Here is a 10,165-nt window from a genome sequence, read left to right as displayed (position 1 = left end):
CCAGAAGGAACCACCGCCTCTGCCGATACCTTGATTTCAGACCGTGGCCCCCAGGTGTGGGAGAGAACACTTTCCTGTTGTCATCAGGCACGCGGTTTGTGAGGCTCGCTGGCGACAGCCCTAGCGAGCTGAGCCTATAGGACTGGGGGCGCTTGTCTAGCCGGCCAGCCGGTCAGGCCTTCTCCCGTCAACGCTCCTGAGCCTCAGCCCTCCGTGGGACTGCCACCCACCTGGAGGACCGCACCAGCCCCAGCGCCTCCGAGTCTCCCCGCCTCAGGCTCGTCCCCCCAAGCTCTTCTGCCCGCCCCCCCCCTCCCCGCCCCCGGCAACTGGGGCGTCTTCACTCTTACTTCCTACTTCCTCCCCACTCCCCGGCCATCGACTCGCCCCCGTCCCCTGAGAGCGACCCCCTCAATCTTGGACACGCACTGGGCCTCTCTGGGGCATCGGACACCGTTCTAACCCCCTCTTCGCGACTCTCCCTTCCCTTTGAGTCTGGGGTGTCTTCTCCCCGTGTTTCGTCCTGTCTGCTCTGTGTTGTGCGGGCGGCCTCCTCTTTTCCTGCCCTACCTCCCGAATGCGGGGGTTCCCCAGGGCTCTGCCCTGCTCCCCCTTTTCTCCTCCTTCCACACACGGTGGTGGCAATGGTGATGACGGTCACGATGATGATAGTTGTTTTCAAAAATTTTTAAACGTTTGTTTATTTTTGAGAGAGAGAGAGGGAGGGAGGGAGAGAGGCAGAGAGAGGGGAGACACAAAGTCTGAAGCAGGCTCCGGGCTCTGAGCTGTCAGCACAGAGCCCGATGAGGGGCTTGAACCACAAACTGAGAGATCATGGCCTGAGCCAAAGTCGGACGCTTAAGTGACTGAGCCACCCAGGCACCCCCGTGGTGCTGATGGCCATGGTGACCATGGGGACCGGGGGTGCTCCTGTTAATAGATTTCTCAACACAGAAAGCGTGCTAGATCAGGCCGTGCCGAAGCTTCAGATTCCCTGAGGCTCCACACACACACTGCGCCCTTGCACGTCTGCCTCTCTACTCTCTTGTCTTTCCTGTCTTTCTTACACACGCTTGTGCACACAGGCTGTACTCACGTGCTGGGGCCGCCATAACAGAGGACTACACACGGGGTGCCCCGAACAGCAGAAACGGATTCTCTTGCAGTTCCGGAGACCAGAAGTCCCAAATCAAGAGGTCAGCAGAGCTGTGCTCCCTCTGAGATGCTGGGTGGGATGAATCCTTCCTTGCCTCTTCCCGGCTTCCGGTGATGACCATCAACCCACAGCATCCCTCGGCTCACAGCTACACCCCTCCGGTCTCTGCCTCTGTCGTCACATGGCATTCTCCCTGTGTGCCTCCGTGTCTTTTCTCCTCTTCTTCGAAGGACACCAGACATAATGGATTAGGGTCACCCTCACATCCTCACCTTAACTTGATGACGTTGGCAAAGGTCACGTTCGCAGGAACTGGAGGTTAGGATGGCACATATCTTTTGGGGGACACACTTCAACCCAACACACACACACACACACACACACACACACACACTTCTTCTCCTCTGTACCTTTCTATCAGGCTTCTATCATTTCCACACCCCATCCCGTGTACTATCCAGCATTTGCCTGTCTGGTTACCTCTCCCCTTGTCTGTTTCTCCCTCTTCCTTTCCTACTTTCGTTCTTTCTTACCTTCAAGCATTTATTGGGCTTCTCTCTCCGCCAGGCTCTGTGCTGGAGAGATGCAGACACGGGTGACAGGCAGGAGCCCTGTCTTCAAGGAGAGTGAGGCCGCACAAGCCACTGACCAAGCAGCCCCATGAGAGCGTTCACGGGGCTCCGCGCGTCTGCGGGCACATTTGATGCAGCCAACGTGGCCTGTCCTCGGTGCTCTGTGCCCTGCTCCTCCTCCCGGGCCATCCCATCTCCTGCTCACTTCCACGACTCCAGAGGCCGCTCGGATGCCCCTGCTTCCTGAGCAGCTGTCCCCACGGGCCAGCGAAGGCATCTGGGGGACGTGCGCCCCCTCTGTGCACTCGTACCTTCTCCCGGTGCGCATCTCTCTTTAAAGAGGCTGAAGATTGCCCAGCCTGTCTCTGGGCTTTGCACTGAAAGGGCTAAATGATATGCTGACACCTTAATTACAGCCCATTGTCACCGAGTGCAGCGGAAATTGTCGGAGTGATCCCTGGAGAATGGGGCTAACAGGCCCGTCAGAGCCTTTGATTCCCCGTGGCAGATTGGAAGATGACACAAATGGTGGCAGCCCCTGCAAGACACACATCTACCTGTGTGGCCGCCGCAGGCAAGGGGTCCAGAGGGCCAGGAGCGCCAGCCCTCCGCCCCAGCCTGCCTCACCTCCCGGGCCAGAGGTCTGCCTGTGGTTTCCTTTCTGCCAGGCCTGCTTCTGCCCACACCGCAGCTCCTCAAACACCCCTCCACCTGTCAAACCCCCCTCCCCGGGCTCCCACCCTTGTCCAGATTTGCTAGTGCTGCCGGGAGCCAGGCTTTGCCCTCTTAAGCCCCGCCCCCCGCCCCCAGATCTTCACCACAATGCAGGGGGTGGGAACTACTATGTTCCCATTTTACAGATGAGGAAATGGAGGCTCTGAGTTCCTAAGCCACCTGCAGGAGGTCACCTGCAGGGAGCCCGGCTCCCAGCCCGAGCCTTGGCCACTGTGCAGATGGCCACTCAAACCCTGGGGCAGGGGCTTGGTGGCGTGGTGGGAGTTGTCGAGGTCATTCGGGCCCCCCGCAGCAGATAGGGGCCAGGACCTCACTCCCAGTCCACGACTCTCTCTCTCTGCCAGGCAGCATTTTGCGAAGCGCATCTGTGGAGGATGTTGACGATAATAATAACGCAATAACAGCAACGACCTGTCATTGAGGCTGACAAAGCATGGGCTCGGAGCCTTTAGCCCCAGGGGATTTCAGCTCCACCGTTGACTCTGCCGCCCTTATGATGATTCTGTGAGCTGATGCAGGGACAGAAAGTCTGGTCTAGGGGACAGCTCGCGCCCCCTCCGCTCCCCACCAGCCCACAGCCTGCACGGGCCAGGGGCCCAATCCCCCGCAGAGCCGTGCCTTGGATGGGCGGAGCGAAGCCGCGGCCCCCTCCGGGCCAGGCCTCTGACCACGCCCACTTTGTGGACCCCTCCCTCTGCTGCCTTTCTGGGTGAGTGAGGGCTGGTGCGGGGCACCTGACAATCTGGATTTTTAAATATTTCTTTTTGGTTTATTTATTTATTTTGAGACAGAGAGAGAGAGAGAGAAAATGCAAGTGGGGGAGGGGCAGAGAGAGAGGGAGAGAGACTCCCAAGCAGGCCCCACGCCATCAGTTCGAGGAGCCCCACGTGGGGCTCAAACTCAGGAACCCATTTAACTTGGGCTTTTAAAATCCAGCCGTCGGGGCACCTGGCCCGTCTGTCAGTAGAGCATGTGACTCTTGATCTCGGGGTTGTGAGTTTGAGCCCCACAGTGGGCATAGAGATTACTTTTAAAAAGGGCGTCTAGGTGGCTCTGTTGGTTAAATGTCTAATTCTTAATTTTGGCTCAGGTCATGATCTCACAGTTTGTGAGCTCGAGCCCCCCATCAGGCTCAGCACTGACAGTGCAGAGCCTGCTTGGGATTCTCTCTCTCTCTCTCTCTCTCTCTGCCCCTCCTCCGCTCATGCATTTTTCTGTCAAAATAAATAGGTAAACTTAAAAAGAAAAAGATTACTCAGAAAAATCTGGCTATCACAATGGAATCACAGGTGAGACCTGGTGACACAGCTAGCCCCATCGGCTGGAAAATCGGCCAAGGCATCTCTGCAGAGAGGAGCACCCACTCAGCACCCCCAGGACAGGCAGACCCCAAATAGGTACGCGGGAGCTGACTGACAGTCCCCATGCTGGGAAGGGAGACGCGGCAGCGGGACACGGGCCCTCCCAAGCTCTGCTAGGGCAGGACCTGCCCTGGATGGTGACCGTCACTGCTGTCTCCTTCCAGGAGACCCAGCCTCCAAGGGGGCCGGTGTCCCATGCGTGCCCCTACGCGATCCCCATGGAGGATCAGGGAGAGGCAGAAACTCCATCTGCAAAGCTCAGGCCATGTGCCCTGTGCCTCACAAGCCCTGAGGGGTCAGATGTCATTCCCATTTCACAGAGGAGGAAACGAAGTCACTATATCATGCATCCTTTTGGAAAAATTGCCGCGTGTCTGCTCTGTGCCTGGGGCTATCCTGGGCACTGGGGCCACATCAGGGGACAAGACAGAGTCTCAGCTCTTGGGGAACTCACACCCACAAACAGGGCCTGGCTTTTGGTCGCATGTCATCCGCAGCCAGGAGGAGGCAGGACCAGGCTGCGAGTAGGTTGAGGGGAGGGACTTAATCTGACAGATTGCAGGCCGGTTCCGTGACCTCAGCAAGTGATTTCACTTCCCAAGGCCTCAGTGTCCCCAGCTGCAAAATGGGCACCCTAGTGACACCTCCCCTACCCAGGGCAATGGAGTCAGGGCTCTTCTCGCTCCATCCCTGCTGGCAGGAGCCGCAGCATTTACAGCTGACACGGCATTTCCTGGACCCTTCCCCCACCTGGCGAAGGAGAACGGCTCCCAGTGAGGCTTCTCCCTCCGGCCTGGTCATTTCATGCGGCCTCCGCCAACTCCGGGAGGTGCCGTCATGGTCCCTGTTTGGCAGGCGGGGAGGCCAAGGCTCCGAGATGGAGCGACCTGCCCAGAGGCCACAGCAGGTAGCTCAGAACTGCTCTGCTCTCCACCCCCTCACCCAGCCCTTCCACCCGGGAGAACTGCCGAAACGCCATCAGCAAACCCACACACATGACCCGGCAATTCCGCTCCTCGTCATCAAGGAGTGAAAGCCCAAGACCATACCAAGACTCGACGTGAATATTCATAGCAGCATTATTCATAAAAGCCCCAAAGGGGTACGACCCTCAGGGGTCCCACCTGAGGAACAGCCATACAGTGGACCATTATACAGCCTTAACAAGGAGGGAGGCACGAACGCGTGCCGCACGGATGGACCTTGAAAACACTGTGCCGAGTAAGAGACGACTTAGTGTATGATTTACAGGCTGATGCCCAGAATAGGCAAATTCAAGAAACAGAAAGATTAGTGGCTGCCAGGGGATCTGTGTGTGTGTGTGTGTGTGTGTGTGCTTATGAGGAGGTGTTTCCTTTTAGGAGAAATGATGAAATGTTCTAAAATCGTGGTACCGGCTCCAAAACCTGGATACCCTTCAGATGTGTGAACTATATCTCACTGAAGCTGTTGTAAGAAACAAAACCCAATATGGGCCGGTGTGTGGACCCCTGTCCAGAGTCCCTGTGATTCCCCGGCTGCATTGTCAGGGGAGAGCCCAGGCCTTCAGATTCCCCTTCCAAGCTGGGCAGGGGTCCGCCTAGCACAGCCCAGGAAGTAACACAGGGACCCAATGCCGGAGACCAATCCTGAACCTGGTCCTTCACGCAAAACTCATTCCATGTTCCAGGCCCTGTACTGGCGTGGGGGACTCCGTGGGGGCCAAGGGACATGCCCTCCCTCCCAGAAGCCGACAGACAGACAGAGGAGCAGTGGGAGGAGGGTGGGGATGACCAGTAGGCAGAAGGGACATTGCTATCATCAGGGCCAGCATGGAGAGGAGGGGTCCCTCACTCAGCTCTGGCCCAGGACGGTCTCCCAAAGAACCAATGTGTAGACAGGGGCTCAAAGAAGTGAAAAAGAAATAGAGCAACTCAGGAGTGAAAAGTATTCCAGGCAGAGGGAACAGCAGATGTGAAAGCCTAGAGGCTCCAGAGAGTGTGGCCTGTTCAGAAGAAAGGGAGGGATGGAGGGAGGGACACAGGGGGGGACCCCTGGATCCATAGGAAGGGAGTTGAGGGGTTGAGATGGAGAAGCCACAGGCCCACAGGGCCGACCCTGGGCTCTGGGGATCCCCATTCCAGAGGCAGAGCCACCTCCCCTGCCCCGTTGGCCCTTCTTGGGCTGGAGTGCCTGAGGACACCCCCCCTCACCACGGAGGGAGGGTGTCTAGGCCGGCACAGCCAGGGCCCCCTGACCTGCGTACACGCCTCTAGGTCCCCCTCCCAGCTGTCCCTCCTGTGCCCCATGAGCATTAATCACAGCAGACGGAAAAGCAAGACTAAATTTTAATGAGACATCGCTGGGATGTCTTAAGCTGCATTTAAAAGCCCCTAAGCTTCCCTCGACAGGGGGACCCGCGTTAGGCAGGGTAAATATTTACGGCTCCACCTGAAAAGCCGGGCCCATTTTTCATGCAGGATTTTAACAATATAGATCACGCTGCGAGTGAGACATAGAGGAAAATGAAACCATAGGCGGCCGCAGCGCCAGGGCCCTGAATTATGGATCCGAACCTGTCCCTAACTTCTTGTTTTTAATTAAAAAGCCCTTTTCGGTAATTCCATTAAGAGGCGGCAGTGGTTCAAGACTCTCCACCCCGCCCCCACCCCGCCCCGACCCCCGCTCGTTCTCTTTAAATTATGAAATGTCCCAAGGGCTCCTTCCGGTTCAGGGGCTGGAGGACCAAGGTTAGGGGAGTGTCAGGATTCAGGAGGCCGAAGGTCAGGCCCAGCAGGCGCTCTGGGGCCTGAGCCCCTCCCTGCCATCTGCTTCTCCCCTGCCCCACACCTCAGCCAGACTCTTACCGTGCATCTGACTGCGTGCTGGGAGCTTCCCTCCCCATCATTTCTCTCGGTCCCCACGACGGCAGCGTGAGGTCAGGATGCGATGCCTTGTGCAGTAGAGGAAGCTGAGTCTCAGAGAGGGGAAGGGATGGGCCTAAAGTCACACAGCGAGTACGCGGTGCAGCTGGAACTCAGACCCAGAGCCACCTGCCTTGGCCCACTGGTAGCACAGCACACATTAATTCGATAAAGGATGTCTGAGCACCTGTCCTCTCTGGGGACCTAGGCCAGAGCTGGGGATTCAGAGCTGAGAGATGAACGTTGCTTGCCCTCGAGGAGTATGCAGTACCCTCCCTGCTGCTTACGTGTACCTTGCCTCCTCCTGGAAGCCTTTCCTGACTACCTCGGGCATCACTCTTCCACCTGCTACCCAGACCCTAACCTCATATTCATCCACCCACCTGTCCTTCCTTCGACTCATCTATTCTTCCACCCAGCCATCCATTCATCCCGCCATCCACCCTCCACCCATTCACTCAGCTACTCACCTATTCATCTGTCCATCTTTCCACTCATCTACTGTCTCATCCATCCTTCCTTCCTTCCTTCCTCCCATTCCCCTCCTTTCTTCTTTCCTTCCTTCCCTCTATTCACTCTTCCTTCCTTCCTTCCTTCCTTCCTTCCTTCCTCCCATTTCCCTCCATCCTTCCTTCCAGCCATCCTTCCATTTCCCTCCATCCTTCCTTCCAGCCATCCTTCCATTTCCCTCCATCCTTCCTTCCTTCCAGCCATCCTTCCACCCATCCATCCAACCATCCATCCACACTTCTATCCTTCCTTCCTTCCTTCCTTCCCTCTATTCACTCTTCCTTCCTTCCTTCCTTCCTTCCTTCCTTCCTTCCAACCATCCTTTGACCCATCCATCCATCCACCCTTCCTTCCTTCCTTCCTTCCTTCCTTCCTTCCTTCCCTCTATTAATCCTTCCTTCCTTCCTTCCTTCCTTCCTTCCTTCCTTCCTTCCTCCCATTCCCCTCCATCCTTCCTTCCATCCATCCATCCACACTTCTATCCATCCATCCATCCATCCATCCACTCACCCACTCATTTTACCCATCTACCCATCCACCCACTCATTTACCCATCCTTCCACCCACCATGTATCCAGCATCCATCCATCATGGAATGAACACATCTCAGGCCACCACTATGTATCACCCTTTGTGTCTCCTTCATCTGATTCTCATAGCACCTCTGCCAAGTAAAGTCTATCGTCTTCATTTTACAGATGGAGAAACTGAGGGTCTGGGATGTTTATGTTGCTTGTCCAAAGGCAAGGCAATGGAGAGTTATCTGCTTTTAGGCATGGTGACAAAGTGCGGGCCAGGAAAGAGAGGTCTAGCCAAATCGCATCATGTGGGTGGGCTCCCCGTTTCCCCTCTCCCACCACCACATGTGAGCCCCCCTTCCTCTCTTCCCTTGCTCCTAGGTGGGGCACTGGCTACCATGGCCATCCCTTGTCCTCAGAGTGGTGCAGGGAGAGGCAGAGCCCCCAACACAGGGCGCCTATTGTGCCCCTCCCAGGAGCACAGGCTCCCCATTGTCTGGAGGAAGCTGCAGGTGGGCTCCAGGCTGCTCCTGAAGCCCAGTGTCTATCATCTGGCTTTGATTGTCGCCATTGTGCAGCCACAGCGGCCCTTTGTCTCTGACAGAGCCTCTCCCTTAGCCTGCCCAACCTTCCCCCACCCCGCTGCAGCGATTTGCACTTAGGGTGGTAGGGAGAGACGGAACAGGGGGTGGGAGAGAGCACTGGCCTGGAAGTCCAGAGACCCCGAAACATCACATCCCCTGAGAGGGACTCGGTTTCCTCCATCTGTAAAATGGATGGTAACTCCCGCCGAGCCTCATCCATATTGGAAACAACGGCAGGGGGATGTAGAGGTAACTAACTCTGTTAACCTCTTGCCGTGTGGCCTTGAGCAAGTCATTTGCCCTCTCCCAACCTGCTTCTACCTCAGGGAGGGGAGAACAAAGAAGACGTCGGTGTGAACAGAGTGCTGAGCCCAAATTGTCCTCTCCTTCGCCACTGGAGGCAGTGGACACCGAAGAGCTCTGTGCCCTGCCGTGCATTCTGCTGTTTCTGCTGCATTTCCAAGCCGTCAAGTCCTTTCTTAGGCCATCTCGCGTCTCAGCACAGAGAAGTTAAGCAATGTATGTGAAGTCACACAGCGAGAGGCTCACAGCTCCTGTCCCCAGCGCCTTCTCCCCCCGGCACAGGAGGCTTCGGCCATGCTGTGGGGCGGAGGCTGGGCAGCAGGTCTGTGGCCAAGGCCGGTCTGATGGGGGCACGTACTCCTGGCCTGATCGGATGCAATCCCCTGGTGCCTGCGACAGGCTCCACTTATCAGAGCAGATCCGGAAGTGGAGGGGTGGAGGGTCCCGGAAGCCCCACAGAGGCACCAGACTTAGAAATGGCCGTGCCGGGGTCTAGCCCGGGATGAAGGGCCCCACTGCTGCTGCCCCTGAGGACAAAGGGGTGTTGCTGAGACACGTCCCCCTGTGTGGAGGGGTGACAAGGTGACCTGGAGTCAGCCCTGCCCAGCGGCAGGCACCCTGGTCTGTGTGGCCTCCGTGGCCGCTCGGAGTTTGGGCATGGCTGGGTGGCTGGGCAGAGTGGCTGGGGCTGCAGAGGTGGGTCCATCTGTCACCGAGCTCTGCCAGCACCCAGTGCCCAGCGCGGATTCTTGAGCCTGAGGACGCACGGTCGCAGCCCCTCCCAGGGGACAGCACCGCCTGGACACAACAAGGTCACCCAACAGTGTCACAAGACACAGATGGATGGGTGTCGCACAGACACGCGCAGGTCACCCAGATGGTGTCACGAGACGCAGGTAGATGGTGCCACACAGCCACGTCCTACAGTCACGGATAAACAGTACAACTGGAACCGTGTCATCCCCGTAGATGCAGTGCCTATGGCCTCCCCCGCATGATTCCCCAGGCACAGTATCATACACAGGGTGGGACATACCCCATTCGTCACACGGGGCACATGTGGCCACGACCTCACACGTACCTTCACATTCTCCCTCACACCGCCTGTCCGGAGCCGAGAGGCCAGGACCTCTCAGAGGAATGCAGTCCTGGGTTTGAATCCTGGCCCCAACCTTCCTTCTGTGTGTCCCCCTTTCCGGCCTGGGTCTCTGTCTCCTCCTCTGGAAAAGGGAGAGGGAACACCACCCACCAGGTTACTGTAAAGCCTGAGCGGAAAAAAAAAAAGTGCACAGGGTCCAGCAGAGGGCTGGCATACAGCAGGTGCTTAATAAAGGTGTGCAGAAAGCAGAGCCTCGGGTGAGGCACGCGAGCCTCTGGTTGTCCGTGGCAGGCTCTGGACGTGAAGTCCACTGCATAGTCTCTGGGGGCCAGAAGCCCCTCAGGATCTCAGGGACTGGCCTCAGGCTGGGAGTGGCAGGGAGGGAGGGGGGGAGAGGCTGGTCCACCCACCCACTCACCCACTT

The sequence above is a fragment of the Panthera tigris genome, chromosome D3 (assembly GCF_018350195.1).
Source record: "Panthera tigris isolate Pti1 chromosome D3, P.tigris_Pti1_mat1.1, whole genome shotgun sequence".
Classification (NCBI taxonomy): Eukaryota; Metazoa; Chordata; class Mammalia; order Carnivora; family Felidae; genus Panthera; species Panthera tigris.
The sequence above is the reverse complement of the archived record's forward strand: the minus strand, read 5'-3'. Positions refer to the sequence as shown.